Source organism: Parasteatoda tepidariorum, chromosome 2 (assembly GCF_043381705.1).
Source record: "Parasteatoda tepidariorum isolate YZ-2023 chromosome 2, CAS_Ptep_4.0, whole genome shotgun sequence".
Classification (NCBI taxonomy): Eukaryota; Metazoa; Arthropoda; class Arachnida; order Araneae; family Theridiidae; genus Parasteatoda; species Parasteatoda tepidariorum.
The window spans coordinates 101,693,434-101,715,711 of record NC_092205.1 but is presented as its reverse complement, the minus strand read 5'-3'; the positions used below and the strand labels follow the sequence as shown (position 1 = coordinate 101,715,711).

Below are 22,278 nucleotides of genomic sequence, written 5' to 3'. Positions count from 1 at the left end.
AGTTCAAAATGTAGAGTAAACATGGATAAAATTACAGAACAATGAAAAAAGGGGAGGGAAGAAAAATAATAATAAAAATAAAAAGGTTTGTTTTTTATTTTTATAATTATTTTTCTTTCCTCGCCTTTTTTCATTGTTCTGTAATTTTTTCCATGTTTTCTCTAGATTTTGAACTTATACAGTATACTCCGGATATCCCAAAATTGAATGGACGCTAAAAAAGTTTCGAGATAATGAGTTTTCGAGATAGCAAGTTCAGAACTAAATATGCTGTAAAAAGTAGAAAAATCTATTCTAAAATATTACCCTGAAAAGTAGAGTGATGAAACAAAAGAATAACTACTAATAATTGTGTATGTAACGATAGTTGACTATAAATCTAAATACAATAATTATAATTTTATTTTTAAAAGTAAGGCAAAAATCATGCTACTAATGTTCAACTCTGTAGCCTTGCAATTTTGAACCCAACTGATAGGTTCATAATTATTGATAGAAAAAGAAATGAGCCTTAATCAGTGATAGGATTAATCACTATTTTCCTTAACGAATTCCTTACAAAATTAATAAACCTGATTTCCATTCCTTTAAATCAGAATTTTCTTTTAAAATTAAAAGAAAAGCAAAACAACAAATTATCATTACTATATAATTTCATTTTATTTTTAGAAAACACATATAACTTTATATAAGACTCAAAAGGAATGGATTCAGGGCTTGAAAAATAAAATTTACAGAATATTATTATTTGTTTTCAGGCAGAAAAAATTTAAACTAAATAGCAAAAAATATATATATACTCAGAGTGTTAAAGTTTATAGTGAAATCAGTTCCCAATTCTTCTCTTTTCTTTGAAGCTAAAGCAGTAAGACTTTTACAAATTGGACTCACGGCAGATGTCAGATTTTATTGTATTAAACAATCTAATATTGTGGGCCAGAGAATCTAAAAGAAGAAAAAAAAATTGTTTTCATCTAATGCTGCAATAATGTTATATGTTTGTATGTATTCTAAATAATGTTATATGTTTTTATATGTATATTTTAAGTTTGGTTGGAATTTTATCTATATAAATCTTCTGGGGCCAATTTTTTCCATGCTGGAGTGTTTGTCCTGCGGAATGTGTCCTACAGGAGTTATTATGTGTCCCAGAGGATGCAGCTTAATTTATTTGTCTCATCAGTTTTGTAATTTTCAGCATAATTGATCTGTTATAGTGCATGAGCAGAACCCGTGCATTCATAATAATAAAAAGTGCAGTGTTTATGTAAAAAAAAATTTTTTTGTGTGACAGAAATTAAAGTCCATGCGTCATATCTCCAGAAGAACTTGTACTAGGATTCTTAAATTTTTACAGTAGGTGCAAGGAAAGATTTTAGCATCTAATCTGAAAAATCATTCAAAAATTTAATTTGCTGATTTGGAATAGGCATGTGAAAAATAATTTTTTTTCATAGGATTTGCATTAGGCATTGTTGCAAACTAAATTGCAGAGAATTCTTCCCCCCCCCCCAAAAAAATTATTAAATGATGATTGTAGCTTACAGAACTGTTTCATACATGGTGAGTTTCACTTGAAGTTTATTACACATCCTTTAATAAGTATTTATGTTTGATTTTTTACGTCCAGTAAGCACAAAAAAAATAAATGCAATTAACATATTGGGGAGAAAGTTTCTAAATTAATATTTTTAAAGCTTTTTGAAACCAAGCGTTTATTATTTTCGTAGTTATGCTTTTGACACGCGTTTCTATGAAATAAATAATTAAAAATAAATGGTAGTTAAAATAAAAAATTAAGTTACATATTTATTGAATTGGGGGATTGCTTGATTGTAGTAAGTGTTGAGTAACATGTGTAGTTAAAGATCAATAGCATCACATTTGGAGTCGAATGATACTGAGTTACTTTTATTTTGTTTTAATGAGTTGTACTTCTGAAAACATAATTCACTTAATCTAATAATGCAAAGTTATCAGAAAGGGCAACAAATAATAATAAGAGCTTAACTTTTTTTAAATGTGTGGATATATGCCATTCAGCTTTTTGAATGCTTGTCTCGTGTTGATTAGTACCTATTTATTAATTATTGACTCTATTTTTACCCTAGGCGTTCAGATAGTCCTAAATAAAGTATATAATGCAACTATTAAACATCCAAGTCATTATAAACTAGCAGAAATTCCCATTCTTTGTATGGGGTGAAAAAAAAGTAAATAATCAATAAATCAGTACTAAATAACACTTAAACCATGTAAAAAACTAAATGACATATACCAACACAATAAACAAAGTTAAAAAAATTTCAATATTTATTTATTATTATTTGTTGCCCTTTCCTATGGCTTTATGCTATTGGATTCAGAATAAAAATTTTTTTTGTAGTTCATCTTATCAAAATTAGGGTTAACTGTAAGCAGCATCATTTGGCACGAAGCAGTTGCTTGATGCCAACTCGTGAGTCTAAATTGACCACATCCAAATATATGTTTTTAGAACTTAGCACTTTCGAAGGAAAGTAAAAAAATCTTTCCACGGTATCCATTAAAAAACTGCACAGTATTGATGCAGTTTTAATAGGTAACTAATATAATGCATTGCACCTACATTAGTATATTTGCTACCTATTTAAACTACACCAAGTATCATAATACAAGTAGTGCCTTTTACCAAATTTAATTAAGTATAATTGACATTGAATATAAAATGGTAATTTTTTATGCTTCTCCTAAACGAATTAAGACAATTTCTCCATTAATTTTGCTTTCTAGTAGATAGCTTTATGGGGATATATTTACTGATTATATCAACCTTCATCTATGAAAGGGTACCCCAACATAAAATCGAGTTAACATGTCTTATAAACTAGTGAATTGGATTTGTATTTCTGTAGTGGTAGATACACTACAAGCTTATTTTTTCAAAATTATTTTAGAATTAAAAACTAATTAATTGGCATCAATCACAGTATGACAATTTTTTCACAAGTAAATCAGTACAATTTCCCCATTAATTTTTTCCCCTTTCAGTACATAAGTTATTTTTTTATTTCAATTACTATAAATTTTCAATTATATAGGATTGAGGGCTAAAAAAGACCCTTGCAGTTACTGTCTAAATTTCAAAAGGTAGATTCAGGAGTTATAAGAGACATTCACACAGAAAAACTGCTCATTTAATTATTATAAATTAAATGCATTTCTAATTAAATTAAATGTATATAAAATTTAAATATTTAAACTATAAAGAAAATACAGTTCCTTTGATTACTTTTATGACAGTACAAACTATTGTGGGCCTTAGCTTGCTGAATTATGCTGTTCCAAATAAAGTGTTTCTTTTTATTAAAATGAAAAAGTGTGCAATTTCAGAAACAATCATATTCTTATATTAAACATGTAGCGTAAACTTTTCATTGATTAAAATATTAAATTCTAATAATCCAAAATATTAGAATGACTCACATTTTCCATGTTCTCTACTGTTGTAGTCAACAAATGCATGACGTTTTCACACATTCCCCTGAGAGCTTCATTACTCACATAACTAGGATCACCAGGCCTTCTACCCTACAGAAATAAACACACAAGAAATTTAGAATAAACTAGATGGGCAAATAGGGTGTAGTCTAAGTTATTACCTTTTATTACTTGAGTTACCGTTTTACTCGAGTCGAGTTACTGCGCATTTACCTTTTATTACTCGAATAAATAAGAAACAAAAAAAATAATAATAAGAAAATTAATAATTTATCTTCATTTTTCGTAAACAATAGTATTCTTAGTAAATAGTCAGCTGTTCTGCATCGAATGATATTGTGTTTGATCAGTAGAATATTTTTAATTTCTTAACAAGATTTAATTCTCAGATAGCTGGCAATAATTCTAAGTTTTCTTTCAATAAGAATTTAGCAATCATTTAAAAAGTAATTTTATTTTAAAGGAAAACATAAATTAATGAACTAAAACTATTGATCAGTATATTATTGGAAAATAATATACACCGAAGAGCCATTAGATTATGACTACCTTGCTAATAACATGTAGGACGACCTTTAGTCCTCAAAACTGCTAGCACCTGCTGTGGCATCGATTCCACAAGGTGCTGATAGGTAGTTTGAGGTAACTGGTTCCAAGCGCTCACCTACTGGTCCTGCAATTCCCTCACATTGCGAGAGGGTAGCGTGGCAGCACGAATTTGGTTTTCCAAGTAGGACCACAAATGCTCTATTGGATTAAGATCAGGTGAATTTGGGGGCCAAGACATGGTTTGAAAGTCACTGGAATGTTCCTCGAACATGACAATTCGACCCTTATGACATGATGAATTATCCTGTTGGTAAACACCATTACCAGCAGGAAAAACTGTTGCCATGAATGGGTGAACCTGGTCTGCAACTATGTCCAAGTAGCTTACGGACGTCAGGAATTGTTCTATAAGGATTATGGGTTCTAATGTACCCCATGTAAACATTGTTACTGGGCGAGAAACCATGAAAACCTGGGCAAGCCCATTGTTATAGATAGAGGGTGGTCATACTATAATGGCTCTTCGGTGTATATGGTAGAATAAAAAATTAAATAAGATTTTGCATTAAAATTCAATTAAAAAGTTAGAAAAATAATTCTGAGAAACACGCGCTGATAGGTAATTTACAAATTTATTTTAAGATTATGGCGATGTATAAGATGTAGAGAAGTTTTAAGACCATTAAAAATGCTGACTACGTATTTTTATTAATATTCATAAAATATATATTCAAGAAATTGATAAATATATTATTCCAAATCTATGCATATGCGTGTATATTATTGAAATTGTATCAGTTATTGAAAAACAAAATAAAAAAATAAAAAATAATCACATTGAATAAGCACAATCTGGTGTATAACCATATTCTATCAGAAGCACGCTTTTATGAAACTAAACATTCCTTGAATAAAGTGTTTTTTATTCAAATTTCTTTACTAAAGTGCAAAAAAATTATTTAGCGACTAAAAAAGAAACATCGTATTTTATAGTTTGAAAGAAATAAAAGTAAAAAGATTAGCAAACGATTATTAGCAAAAAAAAAAATATTAATGAAATTTTACGCTACACGCGCGAAGTCAAGTTTCTCGCAAGTTTATCACATTTTAATATTAATCGCCCCATTTAAGTATTTTTTTATTGTCGCCAAATTATTTTTTTAAAAATAATTAATTTTAATTTTTCTCAGCTTCTAATAAATAAAAACAGTTGAAACTTTAGATTTTTCAATTGAAAAATATGTAGATTAATATGGTATAAAAAAAATTCATACCTTATAATTCAAAATTTTTTCATCCTCAATTTAATTAATTAATAAAAAATAATAATTAATTATTAAAAATTATTTTTTTCATGAAATTATCTTTGGGTAATTGAATTTTATGAGTGGGTGTAATTTTTTTTGAATTGCTTAATTAGCTTTCAAAATATGACTAAAAACGCAAAAAGTGAAATTAACATTAAGGGGTCCAAACTTTGAATCGCTCGCCTGCTCAAACTATGGGGACCACATTTCCCAGATTGTGGCTACTCCCTATATTTTGAAGATTAAGAATCCAAATATGTAAAAAAAAATATATGTTTATTCATTCAGAGANAGCACCTTTAATCACTTTTTAAAAATACTACACACCATGTACTTGGGAAAATAGGGTATTGTCCTAATGCTAACAATGGCAGGAGAACTCCTGAGAGAAAAAAACTTAATTTTCATACTGAAATAATTTTAAATCTTACTTTAATTATATGAGACTGTTATAAGACAATTAATTAATTAACAATCTCAGAAATAGATAATAGTGATTTATTTCATGGTAACTGAGCTGGCAAAAGCATTTGGTAAAAAGTACAGAGCCCACTGCCTATTAAAATAACGTCTATACTGAAAATAATTGACTTTAAAAGCTTGCTGCTTTTATAAACCGGAATGTTTACATTTAAAAAATAAATTTCAAAGTTAAATTTAACAAATACAGTAAAATTTCAATTGATTAGTACATTTGTAATGCATTTTTACTGAATCTACACTTGACATTTTAATTAAACATGAGCTACAATTTTTTATAATTTACAAAAGGATTTTAAAATGTTAGGACATTTAATTTGTGAGATTTAATATCAAAAAATCAATAAAGTTGAAAAGTTCATAAAAGTTGTTAAAACTTTCAATATTTTCTTTTACTATTTTAGTTCAATCTACATTTAGTTCTTTTTGCTTGTTGGAGGCAGGATGGACTTTTTTATTTATATGCTTTTGCAACATAAAATTGAAGAGATTTTAATTATTTTAAGTGTATACTCAACAACAATTTGACTTTTAAAAATTTGATAAGAGGATGATTTTAGCATGTTTTAATATTATTATGTATCCGCTCTTACATATATAATTTTAAAAAGAAGATGAATATATAATTTATTGAATTTATTACTGACTGTCACTGTACTGCAATACTTAGATAAACTTAAAAAATATTTTTAAACATTGTAAATTAATCTGAGTAAAACACTTTTTATTTATTTTTATATGGATACTGGAAATGATTTTCAAATGGTTGAATTTCAATGGTTGAATGATCAAATTTATGATTTCCACATAAATTTTCATTCCCAGAGCCCTAGATAAAAAATAGCATGCATTGATTCCAGTACCAAAAAAATTTGCAACTGCAATCAATGCATGCAAGTGTTTGTGTTGTTCATATTCATAGTTATAACAAAAAAATTTTGATGAAAATAAAAGGAATCATTAAGATTATACATATGTATGGCCTATCATAAAATCAAAAATTATTCAGGCATTCTCTTTTTTGTTTTACACACTGTATTTTATATCAATCAAATTTTTATACATATTGAAAGACAAAGCAAAATATCTTGCCTCAATAAACTCAGGTAACAGTGGGTTTAAACAAAATATTTGAAATATATCAAGTACAAGAATAATTTGATGAATCATTAATTGTGAAAATAATGAAAAATAACGCAATCAGAGATGGAAAAAGTTTTAAATCTAAGAAATATATTCAAAAATTTGAATATTGCTGTGAATAAATTTCAAGTTAAATGGTAATTCACAAGAGATTTTTTTAAATAACTGATATTTTCTTAATAATAATTTTTTTTTCAACTAATATTTCATACCAGTACAATTTAAGGAAAAGCAAATTTAGTTATTAGGGAATTAGACAAAGTTTCTAAAACCAATGTGAGAAAAAACGCAAACGAAATTGTTAATATGGCACTTTCAGTGTCAGCAAAAACTTACCATAGATTTTTACAAATATTGTACAAAACTGCAGATAAAGATTATAAAAGTTGCTTTCTTGAGCAACTTTTCATTCACCAAATAACCATCTCAATTGTACAAAAGAAAAGAGATAAAAATCAAGCTTTCTGTGTTCATATGCAAGTTATAAATTATTAAGTTAAGCTTTCCGTGCTTAAATGTTCAGTTAACAAAAGTTTATAAGTTTTTTAATAACATCATCAATACTCAAATGTGTATAAATGGAATAGGAGAGAAAATTATAAATGAAATTAACTTACAGGTGGATCGTCTGGGAGGGCACCATTTTCTTCACCTAAATGGTAAAGTAAATTTCACAATATTAATAATAAATTCCTAACAAAAATCATTATAATAACAATAATTCATAAAAATAATAATCAATAATAAGAGTAGCAATTAATAGCTCCATAATTTGCGACTTATAGATAAATTAAGTTAAATTTATCAGATAAATTTATTAATTGCAGGTAATTCTGAGCAGGAGCATTACATAGAGGCATTCATTAAGAAATAAGAAACAACACAACTAACGGTTAATGGGTCTCTGAGTATGCAACCTATTGACATCTTTCAGGTAAAAACTAAGCAAAATTATTTTAGCATTATTAATCGAAAAACTTAGTATAAGAACCAGGTAAGTGACATTTTCAGAGAAGTTATAATCAGAGTATGAAAAAGTGGCATCTAAACTAGTTTATTAACAATTTCTTAAAAGAGGAAAAAATAATTCTTTGCTTTATTTTGTTTACCACTGACTAAATAAAAATAAAAATCATGCAAGCATACTGAAAACTATTGTGGATTGTTTACGTGAAGATTAAAATGCAAGCACAACTCTGTTAGATTAAACATACCCATATTGATGCTATCACTTTACGTTATATTCTCTGATTCATCAATTCACTAGGAGCACTCATCCTAATTCGGAATTATATTTATTTGGAAAGTTAATGTCCTATATTTATTTCAGAAAGACTAAATAATAATTAGAATCTTGAATCAGAAAGAGATCAAATTTTTTGTTTTGCTAAGTTTCGTACTGCTGCATATATCTGTGCGATTTAAAACAAGCTTGAAGCTCTCAACGCTTTGTAGAGACGTAGTAGCTATANAAAGTTAAAATTGATTTTGTATGAAATATTGGAATGAATAGTTGAGTTAAAATAACATCGCATTTATGAAACAGAAAATGAGACTTTATACATTAGTTTTCAAAAATGAATTGCAATAAGAGTTTTTATAAGAAGCATAAATTTCATAAAAATACATAAAATAATAATACAAAAAACTAATGGTACATGTATTACACAAAATTTGTATATTATGGGGTAATTAGAATCAAAAAAAATGTTTTTAATTTATTCAATTCCTTTTTTTAAAATCATACTAGTTAATATTTAAACAAGATAAAAAATAATGAACAACTTTGCAACAATAGATTTATAACAAAGAATTTATATTTATAAATGTATATTCATTAAACAAATGAGTCCTTTACCTATAATTAAAATATTATCAAAAGAAAGAAGAATACGATTAAACAAAGCAGAGAAAAATAAATAAATAAATTACGTAATAAACACAAATGAAAAGATTTGTAAACTAGATTGTTAGATTTTTTGTTAAAATTTATTTCTGTTCAAAATTAATTTACCACCCACTTGAGAATGGTTGTCTTTTTTTGTTTGGTAAATTTCTGCATTTCTCAATTTTACTATAAGGATTTCATATAAGTTCATTATATCATTGATTCTGTATTTTTAACTTTTGTAATTAATGTGAATACTTGTATATTCCAATAGTTTATAATTTTTCTTAACTATAGAGCACTAAATGATCAATCTTTGCTTGACGGAGCCTCAACTATAGATATAAAGTTCATTAGCAGTTGTAAACAAAAAAAATTAAAGAAAGATTACTAATTTAATTATTTTGACAATATCTAATGCGAAGAATTACATTTTTTGTCTTATCATTGTTTAAATCTTAAAATCAGGTTTTATATCCGACAGTTTAATTCAGAGGTCTAAAGTTGCATCCAGTCTAGTTCTTGATTTGTTTTTGATGGATGCATCACCTAAAAGTGAATAAAATAGGTCGAACAAAGATTTTCAGGTTTTAAATTAAACAGTTTAATTCAGAGGTCTTAAATGGCATCTAGTCTAGTTCTTGATTTGTTTTCGATGAATGCATCAGCTAAAATTGAATAAAATAAGCTGAATAAAGATTTTCATTGAAAAGAAAAAAGAAAAATGATTGATATAAAAGTTGAGAATGGTTATCTCTTATCAATAAAACAAATTTCATCGATGTTGAATTAATTTTTATTTCGAATTGAAGAGTTTGATGGAAGGACAAAAAAAACAAACATTTTTATAAATACATCTTTCACATTTTTTATCAATATATATTTCTTTTTATTTCTTTCCCCGACATTTTAGTTAAAAAATTTAATGAAAATAACAAAAAATTATATAAATAGTGGATTATTAATGATCAAAATTCATTCATTTGACCTGTTGAACCACAATTTGAAGTAATTAAATATTTATTCAAATGAAATTGCATAGATTTTAAAAACATTATTAATACATAAGGATTAATTTAAACACTTCATAGTATTTAAGAAAATGATTACATTCTTACACCTCTCCTACTCATTCTTTTAAAAAAGAAGAACAATACTCGGGACCAAATCTTTTGTTGCATTTATACAAGTGCTTGATCTTACTGAATTCGGGTAAGGGAATTTCAAATTTGAAATTAGTAATGATAGAACCCTAACTGGCATTTTCGATATAGCTTATTTATATTATTGGGATGTACAAGTTTATGAAGAATGAATAGAGGTTAATATATACGAGGCGCATCCAGAAAGTAAGTTTCCCTAATTTATAAAAAACACGAAGTCGCACTTTCAGGAACATATTTATTGGCAACAAGTACAACAATGTGTCAGTTCAACATAGCCACCACCAGAATTGAGACACTTGTCGTATCGTGGAATCAACTTTTATATCCCTCTGTCATAGAACTCTACCGCCTGTGAATGGAACCAACGTGTGACAGACGTCTTCAGTTCTTCGTCCTTGCCAAAATGCTCACCGGAAGACAAGAATTTCTTGAGGTGCAAGAAAACGTGAAAATCACTGGGAGCAATATTAGGGCTGTAGGGTGGATGATCGAACAACTCCTAGCCATATTCCGTCAAAACAGCTGCTACGCGTCATGCCGTATGTGTTAGACAAATAATAGAAGTTAAAAGGTATGAGGTTCGATTTTCCGTCGTCGATCTCATGCATTCAGCTTGCGTCGGTGACGTCACGGTCTGCGGGGATCGGCCAGTTTATTTTCATTTGCTGTTGGTCGTTCTTGCGTGGATCATGACGTCACCTCTTATCTGTATTTAAGCTTCTGTTGAAGCAGATCATCTTGTATTCTTTCTTTTCGTCACTCTGTGACATTCTTTATTACTAATGTTTTTAAATAAACTAATTTCTTCAGAAACTTTGCTTCTCTTTTTTTTTTTGAGTTGTTGATATACAGGTATGATATTCTGAGAGAATTTCGGCTGTCAGTATGTGGACAAATATTGTCATGGATGAGCGCAACACCAGCAGTAAACATTCCATAATTCTTGTTTTGAATGCCAAGTCACAATTTCCGCAGTGTTTCACAGTAACGGTAGATGTCTGTCTTACGCTGGTTCCATTCACAAGCGGCAGAGTTCTATGACAGAGGGATACGAAAGTTGATCCCAGGATACGACACGTGTCTCAATTCTGGTGGTGGCTATGTTGAAAAATAGCTTAAACATTGGTGTACTTGTTGCCAATAATGATCTTGAAAGTGCGAGTTCTTTTTTATTAATTAGGGAAACTTACTTTCTGAACCCACCTTGTATTGAGGGACAGCAGCCAAAATTTTCAGAAAATAGGTGGATTTATTTTTAAAAAAAATAGGAGTGTTGAAAAACAAATAAAAAATTCACTTTAAAGTAACTTAAAACATTTTCATGGATATTAATCTAAATCACAAAAAATATCTACTTCCCTAACATAGGCCAATATAAATTTAAAGAATACTAATTAAAGGATTAAAAATTCTCTAAGTAAGACAGATATTTTACTTTCTACTCCTTTCATTGAGACTTTAGAATTATGATGCATAAGTAATATAAGATACAATTTGTAAAAACAATATATTTACATTAAATTAAGCTAAGAACATTTATCAAAAATTTTTTTTTGACAAATTTTCCATTTTACAAATAAAATATTCTTATATCAAAAACTCTTATATTATAAAATTTAAAAATACATTAATTTCACATATAATTTTGTCTAAAAAAAGTTATTTTGGCAAGGAAACCTTTCTTTATGCTAAAAAAAAAATTTGAATTTATTTAATGTCCTATCATGAATTGCATTCTACAATTATTATATACCCTGAGGCAGAATTTTTCATGGGTTTCTGCAAGATACTTTTAACAATAGATATATACGTTAATTATTGAAAACAATAAAAGCGTTGTGTTAACAAAGAAAAATAAATTATTTGGATAAAAAAGAAAAAGTAGGAAATAACAGGAAAAAAGGAAGGATGACAAAATAATAGGAAAAGTAAGAAAAACAGGAAGTCTGCGGTCCCTGTTTATAAATATATATACATATGAAAAAATCCAATTCAAATTGTAGCCTCAAAATGCGCAGTTAAATTAAAGTACTTTAAATTTTGCTGATATTTTTAACTTATTAAAACATTTTGCTCCTGAGAGACTGTTGATTGATACATTATTTATAACACTACTAAATATTAAAAATGAAAACATATAAAGTATTATATATATAAAGTATCATGTATCACATTCCATTTTCATGTACGACGTATGTCCCCTTTGTCAAAAGTCTCAATTAAAAATAAGCAGAAGTTATTTCTTTCAATACATTAAAGTAAAAGTAAAGTTATATAAATCCAATAAGTATAGTGTCTTAAAAATATAGTTTTATTTTGATAAAATTTTTGATGAGACATAAAATTCATAAAAGCATAATATTATATCATGTAATCCTATGTGACAAAACAATCACGAATGAGATAACCTTTTGGGGACATATTTCAATATTTTAAATTGTAGTCGAACTTTTAAAGAAATATAAGTCATAAAACGTTTAGCTAAATAAAAATAAAAACTTTTTTTTTTACAATGAATTTGAATTGATCTGGTTTTCTGAGAAGAAAGATACAACATTAAAAACAATACGAGAAAAACCAAGACATTGATTACAGTAGAAATTATCATGATTAAAATAAATATATGTATAAAACTCTATATTGCAAAACAAAAGTGGAAAATTCAAGAATATTAAAGTAGTTTTAAGTTTAGCATTTTCCTTATTTTGTTTCGGTTCAACTTATATGGCTTTAAGAATAGAAAATGTTGTGCTTAAAAATGAAAATAAAATTATTCAGTAGATTGACAGTACTAGTATTCATATTTTGAAGAAATAATAAATTATAATAATTGTGGTCGGAATAATTTTTATACAGATTTTATTTCATTATTTACCTTTTTATTATTTAAAAGAAAAGAAACAGACAAGATGAGATATTTCGATTCTCTTGTATCACATGGTCCATTTTGGAAACCATAAAAACTTTATATAAATTTACACAATGAAATAAAAAAGACAACACAAAAAGCTCTCATTTTCTTCCTCTATCCGCAGTATTTATAATTTCAGTATTAAAATGTTAAAAACTTAACACTTTTAATTCAGAAAATTTTTTTTGTTAAAAATAACAAATTATAAAAATGTTAATTAGCACAAAATAATTACTTTAAAAATCCCATATTATTTTGATAAAAACAGAATAAATGAAATAACATAAAATATGCCTAAAACACTCATACAATAAATTAATTTTAACAAATTATCCCATTCTTAAAAAAAGTAATATATGAGGTGAATATGGAAGATGTAGAGGGGAAGGGGACAATTCCTACATCAAAATGCGTTATTATAAATTACATTTAATATTTTGGCTTTAACTTTTCTCTCTATGCCACAAGTTTTTTTTAAAGCTAGGTATGATGGGCAAAATTTTCCTTTTACGCTTTTCAGAACACAGGGATGAGATTAGCCAAAACGTAAAAAAGCTGAATTTCCACGACAGTAAATTTTACGCAGCAAAATCGCGTGAATACGAATCGCAACACGCAAATATGAAAAGCTATGTTTGATATTAAAATCGTGTGAATAAGAATCGAGATATTAGCAGATTCCAGGCTTGGGACCTCAAAAAGGCTTGTCAGAAGCAGTGTCGTTTGAACTACGAAAATCGGATCTATCTGGAGGGCGGGTAAAAAATTCAGAAAATTTTATCTGCTGTGTGTAAAAGGGGAGAAAATAGGTAAAATAAGTAAAAATGAGAAAGGATTGGTAGCTATGTAGTTTGAATTTTCTGTTTCTCTTTGAAAATCGGTGAATTTTCTGAAAAAGCGGAATACTTATGAAAAAAAATTGAAATTTTTAGAAAATCTGAATTTTTGATAAAAAAAAAGCTGAAATTTAAGAGATAAAAGCGAAAAAAGTGAAAAAATCTCATCCCTGAGAACATCAATCTAATGTGAATGTTTTTTAATTTTGACTGTTGAAATTTTACTCATAATTTTTTCCCCTTTCGTTAAAATTGAATAATAATAAAATATGATAAAAAAAAACACTATTACAAAATAAAGTATTATTAAAAGACATCCCTATTAAAAAATGAAATGTAATTAAAAATCCATATTGCAGATACAGATATTGCAGAATGTGTAACAAATCAAAGTTAAATGTTTAATAAAAAAAAAAGCAGGGTTCCCACTCATTTTCAGGTAAATTTCAATGGAAATTAATACCATATTTTATGTATGCTAAGAAATTTTTCATCAGAATATTTTTATTCTGTTATTTGTAATGCCAAGTATTAGATTTTCTATGTAAAATAAATATCATTATATGAGAAAGAAAGCATTTCAGTTTGACCAAAATGTGAAATTTTTACAACAAATAATTGCAATAGATGTTAGAATTATTTAACTCGAATCTCAACAACTCAGTACTGTAACTGACAATTTTTAGACAGGTTTTTTTCCAGGTATAATAAAGGAATTTTTCAGGTTTTTGTAAAAAAATTGCAACTTTCTCTGATTGAAATAAAATTCCCTGACAATTCCAGGTTTCCCCTGTTCTCCCTAACCTGTGGGAACACTGAAGAAGTTAATACTAATTAAAATTGAGGAAAAAACTCAATATATATTAATGAAGTATATTACGAAAAAGTAATTTTTTATTATTATCAAATAAAAATTAATTGCGGTTTACGAAAAAATTAATTGGGTTTAGATAAAAAGCTGAGGAAGATGAAGGATGATTCCAAGAACAATATTACAATGGAAATACAAAGAAGAATTACTCTAGCAAATATGTTTTAATGAAATTCAAAAATACATAATATCTAATGCAATTCATAGAAAAACGAAAGTTTTATTACATAAATCCCTTTTAAGATCAATTTTAACATATGCTTGTGAAACCTGGACTCTATCTTGAACGGATGAGGCTATGTTGGGTACCTTTGAGAAAAAGGTCTTAAGAACTATTTTTGGAGGAATTAAAAAAGAATGGTGTATGCCTTAGAAGATCAAATCTAGAGCTTTATCACTCATATAATGAACCTGACATTATTAACTTTATTAAATGACAAAGAATAAAATGGGCGGGCCACGTCATCAGAATGGACGAAGACCATACCACAAAAAAAGTTTTCAATGCCAGACCAGTTGGCACACAAAAAAGAGGCAGACGAAATTTGAAATGGATAGATGACCTAGGAAAAATTTCTTGAGAAGACCAAGGCCCTCCCTGGGCTGTTGAGCCATTGATGATGATGAAGGAGGATTCATTGAAAAAGTGGGGACATTTGAAGAACAGAAAAGGGTATTAGCAGAAATAAAAGGGTTTGGTGTAGAAGATGAGGGAATAATCAAATCAGGCGAGAAGGTATAGATGATGAGGGAGTGCTTCCTACACCCCAAGCTGTGTTATTATATATAACGTTTAAAATTTCGGCCTTTGCTTTTATTTTCTCTCCATGCCTAAGTTATTTGAGGCCAGGTATTAAAGACATGGCAAAGTGATAGTCTTCCTCTTCTGTTTTTCTTGCTTTTACGAGTTCTAAATACCACCCTTTCAAAAGTATCCCCCTTGCTTTCTTTTTTTCCCTTTGAAGGCATTTCTGAAGACTCATCATTTCTTGCCTCTTCTTCATCATTGGGAATGTTCGACGTTATTTTCAACGCTAAGCCTGTTGGCATCAGAAAAAACAGATTCGAAAAGTATGGGCACTTTCTTCCTAGGTCTGACACCATCATCAGAATGATTCTGTTTGGTCCCTTAACTCTTTAACGACAGAATTTCTTAAGTGATTTCACCTTTTCTGAATTTCCATACCCGTAAGAACTATGAAAAATATATTTGGTTCGGATTTTTCTACATAATATTAAATCAACGAATAGTAAACTAATATTTTGAAATAAATCAAAATAATATTTTGAAATAAATTACAATTAAAATATGTTTACATTATCAGGGGTAATTGTGAGCCCAACTCAAAAATCATGAAAATTTGAGTAAAATCATTAATGCTGCTTTTCAAAAAATTTATATTTTCATCAATTTATATCATTGATATTTGCACAACGTGAAGTTCTAACTAAATTATATGCAGCATAATTTAAATTAATAATTATGTAACTTTTATCTCTAATCACATTAAATATTCTACCAGAAAAAATATTTAAAAATGAAAAATATGCCAAGCATAAATTCTAGCTCTAATATTTCTAAATAAAATATGCAAGAATTTTTATACATAAATGGGAGCAATTATTTTTTTAAACTTCTGTACCTTGGATTTCCGGATCGCGGTTAATAAAAATTCCAGAAATTGGGATTTTTTCCGGAACATAACCATCTCTGCATCATTTTTATATTGAAAGAAATTAATTGTACTTAGGTATCAGTTACTTATACAACGTTGAATTTATCAATATCATGAAAATTCTTGTTAACGATACAAGGTTAGTTAAGGTTCATTCATTTTATCAGTACCAGAATATCGACTAAACTTGCCCTAATATTGACATATAATTCAAAATTATGAACCTATTTGTAAAATTAATTATGTTATTTATGTGTTATGCTGTGGTTTTTGGAGCATGAGATATGTTGGACAAACAAGTAACTCTCTTAATATTAGAATTAATCAACGGTGTTCAGATATAAACTAATAAAAATATCAATAACCTAGAGTTGAATTATATGAGAGAATCATATTTTTTCATTTAATCATACATTTTTTTCAGTTTCTCTACAGAATTACAAAAATAACTTGGATTCCCTAACAACAAAATTATATAACTCATAGAATAATTATGTATTATTCGAATAATTAATTATTCAAATTAAGAAAAAGTTCTTTACAGATGACCAAGATTGAGTAAATCTTTCTCAAGGTAAAATTCACAAACTATTAATTAACATGATAAAAACTAATTTGTACTGCAAAAAACGGGTCTGATCAAACACATAAAGAATAAATACAGAAGATGTTAATTTTAACAGTGTGAGAGAAATAAAACAATAATATATATGAACCTGTTAATACAAGACTCCAACAAATCACATGCAATGAGTTTTAATCTTTGTTCCAAATGTTTGGCAAAAACTTCATCGGGCCAATGCAAGTCCCGGATGAAAGATTGCAAGGCATCTAGTTTCCAAAAAAGATCTTCAAATGTAATGCCTCCATGCCTACAAAACAAAGATGCAATGCCACAAATCAACAAAATAACTATTATAACAACACAAAATTTGAATTTACAGGGATAATTCTGGCACAAAGTGAAAAACCCTGAAAATTTTATTTGCAAAAAAATAGATATCAATTTATATACCATATATCTTTCATGTTTAACATAATTTCTTTTAATTAACATTTATATTTAAATGACCTTCTAATGCAAAACATATCACACCTTTGGAGTAACTAATTCAAGAAGAAGCTCTAGCAAGAGTCGCAATAGAAATTTTTTTTTAAAAATCACCTGAATATTAATCGCGATATTGGAATTTGAAAAGTGAAAATACAACTTGCGATATTGAATCGGATAGCGTGAATAGAAATCGCAACGCGTAGTTTTTAAATCACACATAAAAATTTAAAAATCACTGTTTAATGTTACAAACGCGTGAATACGAGTCGTAGCCTTGGATTTTGAACCCCAATGAGTATGAATTGCAATATTGGGCTTTAAAAAAACGTAAATACAAATCATGATATTGAATTTTTAAATCAAGTGAATAAAAATTGAGATATTATCAGATTCCGTAGCTGTACCAAATATTTAAAATAGCGAAAATTAAAACAATCAAACTGGCAAAAGAATCGCGTAGGACGCAATTCTTTACGGAAGAATGTATGAATACATCTCGTTAATGGGATTTAACAAAATCTTCAAAATTTTGTCGGATTATAAGTCTTGACTTCTGCAGAATTCTATAATATTCGAGCAAAACTCGCATGCAACAAGCCTATCTCATATATCAAAAAAGGCATTGGTCAAATATAACAAGGTCGGTTTAGTTGCACAAATAGTTAGGGAGAGCTAAATGTAGAAAAAAAAATTTTTTTTTAAATCTATAAACCTTACATAGTTATTCAACACAATATTTATCACACAGTAGAGAATTAATTTTACATTTATGGTTGGTTTCTACACTGATCGAAACAACTATATTTTTCACAGAAAAAAAATAATTGTACCAAGCTCTTCAACTGCTTAAATAGCATACACAATTTAGGAGCAATCGTTTAAATGTTAATTGAGAAAAATACTTAAAAACTGAAAATTATTGAATAAAAAATTAATTAATTATTTAAATAACTTCAAGTAAGCAAAATAATATTAAAAAACTCTTAAGAATTAAATAATAAAATAGTAATGTCCTGAAATGATGAATATTTATCAACGAAAATTAAAAAATTAAAGAAAAAAAAAGACTGTTTATTTCAAGTCACATTGAAAGAAAAATGAAAGCAATGTTAAAATGAATATATTTAAATTTTCTAAAACAAAGTTGAGTTAAGAGTAGAGCTTAAAAAATTGGCCATATTGCAGCAAATGTAAGCAAAATTATTTGCTTCACATAAACTAATAAAAGTTTGCTATTAACTAAGACTAGAGTAGAAAAAAAAAGGAAAGTGAACTGGGGTACATTAGAGACAACCTCTAAGAGGATAACCAAAACTTAAGAAAACAAATTTTCGAGTGGATTTTAAATAATAAGCTAATTTAGACTAAATTATAAAGCAAAAATTTATATATTGATCTAAAATTAGTAATTTGGTTTCCGAGAAGTATTCTTAACCATTCCTTAATTCTGGCAAAAATAGCTTTTTCTTCAACAGTCACAGTTCCAATGCCGTCTGGCCTTAGGTAAAAAATAACTTTCTCTTGTTTAGAATATTATTTTCGAAAAGCACATACAATAAAATTAGTATACTAAATTAATTATAATATACATAAATGTGTTCTTACCATTGATACAATCTTTATAATAAGCTATGAAGTTTATTTAAAAATGATTTTAAGTTTAAATTAAACTATTAATTTAAACTTAATGCTACAAACTGATTATGTGTGGACCCTGTTGTAAAAAGTAATAATAGTTTAGAGGTAAAGCAGATTTAATTTTCCTAAGATATATATTTATTGCAACATATTTCTGCAAGGAAAACTTAATTGTTTAGAAATTGCAGAACATTACTTGAGCAAAATGGATTAATCACTTTTTAACCTATAAGGTCATCATATAATCAATTTATGTTATTTTATAGTAATTCTTAAAAATGTGTGCAAACAATGTTTTACTATGATTACTTCTACACCTTCTGAATAATATAACTTAACATATTTTTTTTACAGTGTTTTCGTTAAAATGGTTACAAAATTGTATGGATTTCAAAAATATGGTGACATTCATATTCAATGCCAAGATCAAAGAAAAGCCATGATCTCCAATGAAACTGTTGCTGAAAAATTTAGTTAAGGGATTCTGAGATTTGTACAGCATTGAATAAAAGAATGGTACAATCCTCTTCTCCCAACAAAGATAGTATTAACTCAACACATATTTTATTTTATATCATATTTATCATATTATATCATATCTTTTTATATCATATTTTATTTTATAACTGGCATTGAACAGTCAATCCAGTTTCAGGTTTACAACTATCAATGCTTGACCACGCTTTCTTGTAAATTTTGAACCTAACCCAGAAAACAACCCCTGGATCAAACATTGGGACTAACCAACCCTTGTAATGGTGCTCATAATTTTTGCACAAAACTTCCTTTATAACCCAAAATAGAAAAACTGTGTTTCAGAAGATATCATTTTTAATAATTGAGAAACATTTTCTTGAGAGTGTATTGACAGATATAACTAGTCCATCAAATTGAGAAAAAAAAGTAATTAAAAACAAACTCCTCAAAAAAGACGATAGTTTACAAAGTCTAACAAGCAAACATATTACATTAGAGACTAAAAGAAAGATAGTTAGTATGCAAGTACAACGTAATAGCAATCATATGTGTTCACCTTTAAGACAATTCAAAATAACTAATGCATATTTCTTCGAAACATATTTCACAATTTTTAAAAAAATATATAATTGATATGTTTTGAAACTAAATAAATAACGATAAAAACCAAATTGAAGAGAATTTAATTGTTTCAAAGAATAATTGACTTAATATAGCTTAATTAGTAGATTGTATCACTACAAGGTTTCAAAATTAAAAAATTAGATCATAAAATGATAATTAATTACCTAAAAAACTTTTTTACTTTCATAATTCCTAACTCCTTCGTTAGTGCCAACAAAGCTAAAAAAAAATGAAATTAAAGTGTTAATACCAGCATTTAAATCTTTTAATTGCAATTTTGAAAGCTAAGGAACTAAGTGAACTTGTAGATGTCTCATACTAAGAGAAGAACATGAAAAGAATGTATAATACACTTAATTTATAAGCTTTAAAAAATCCAAGTTGTCTAATAAAATCAAAATTAAAAAGTTACCAACATTTCATAACCATAAATACCCATTTCAAAAACATATAAATGTAAATTTTGAATATTTTTGCTGGATCTAGGAATCTAGCATAAAATTCCCAAGTCTAAAAAGGTTAAAGCTTTCCAGAAAGATCAATGCTTCCTTATTTTGAAAAACTCCAGAAATATTTTTGCTCAGAATTTCAAGATATAGTAGCTGTTAGGATATCTTAAAAGATTTTGAGCATAATGAAACTTTAAAAAAAAATTATGTTATTTATGCCCATACAAATTTTATACCAACTATAATGCACAGAAGAATTAGTAGCTTTTGAAATGAGCTTTGGTTCCTTTTTGATTTGAGGCACTATACATAGTATCTGTTTCAGTAGTAGAAAAAATAAAACTAGAAATGTTTTTCCAAGGAAAAAAAAAACTATTTTGCAAAAATTTAATGAATATTTTCAAGCAAGGAAGTATTGACTGTAATATAATCAAAACAAAAATAATAAAATTCATAATACAAAACGACAATCAACCTTCAACCACTCACATAAGTACAATGAAGTTAAGATATTTTTATTAAGCCTTTGGAAGCACTTTGGGTTTATAATTTTGTTTTCCTGAAAAAAAGGGGAACAAAGTAACCATCAAAATAAAGTTTCACCTCTAAAAGCATGCTTCAGAGATTTTAGCAACTGCCTTTGCTGTAAGGTAAAAATAAAAAAAATAATAAAAAAATGAAAGATGTAAAATTTTTGTGCAGTGCTCTCCACCTCCTATTATTCACAGAGAATAAATTAAGCATCAGACTTCTAGATGCAGGGGTAGAAGTGACCAATGAGAAAAAAATAGGATTGTTTTGAAAAAAAATATAGGATTTTCTGGAATAAAAAATAGGGCAAAAAAGATCTAAATTAAATTGAAAAGTATGGATCATATATGAATAACTTTAAAACTTAATTATTTAACACTAAAAAAATTCGATAAAAAAATTATATAAACAATTTTCCGCAGCTGAATGGAATCGTACATACCTTATTATTGCTTTAAAAATTAAAAACCACATAAAAAAATTGACTTTATCAAACTAATGACTTTTTCAATAATTAACATTTTATTTACTCCTCTTTATTACATTAAATTATTTCAAAAATTATGCAGCATTGTTTTTATATTCATTTATCATTCTGCAAAGTCTTTAACTTTTTGTTGCCAGCATCAATAAGTGCTTGTCCAGCCTCAATATCAGCCATAGATTTCCGTTTGAGTCCTTGTTTTAGCCTCTGGTTTCCTTCTTCAATCATAGCCTGAGCTGAATAAACATTTTCCTTAAAACCTTTCAATTTCTCCTCAGTTGATTTTTTTACAGAAGTACTGGGCCTAGGCTCTAAACTTTTTTCCTTGAGGTTTTTGAGCTTTTCCTTTTCTTTTTCTGCCTTATATTTGCTGTGGGCTTCTTTGTAGAACTGGATCATCTCTTTTGTTATTTCCACACAAGAAGCATTTTTTCTAACTGAATCTTTTATAAGTCTTAAGCCTACTAGCGTGTTTAAATTCATTCTTGACCTTTCATTTGTCATAATTCGTTTGCTAATTGAAAAGCCACGTTCCACAGAGGCTTGCCCATGAGAAACAGAGAGGACTGACTTCACAAGTTTAGTTAAAAAGGGATATTTTAAATTACCATTACCATCTTTAAGAACAAACACATTGTTCCAGTACTTGTCAATGGGAATGTTTTCAGTTTCCTCGGGAACATCTTCATTTGCATACAAATGCCACTCGTCAGT

The 22,278-nt window shown here is 27.6% G+C and overlaps 1 long non-coding RNA gene across 1 annotated transcript in view; it reads right to left on the bottom strand.

Annotated features, from left to right (window-relative positions):
• LOC122272504 (uncharacterized) overlaps positions 1–22,278 on the bottom strand; it is a 30,444-nt gene that overhangs the window by 2,464 nt on the left and 5,702 nt on the right. Inside the window, exons 3-7 of the long non-coding RNA XR_011636252.1 lie at positions 20,265–20,319; positions 17,024–17,179; positions 7,577–7,611; positions 3,466–3,570; positions 801–945 (exon numbers count right to left, since the gene is read on the bottom strand). This is a non-coding gene — a long non-coding RNA (uncharacterized lncRNA). The remainder of the gene's footprint in view (positions 1–800; positions 946–3,465; positions 3,571–7,576; positions 7,612–17,023; positions 17,180–20,264; positions 20,320–22,278) is intronic.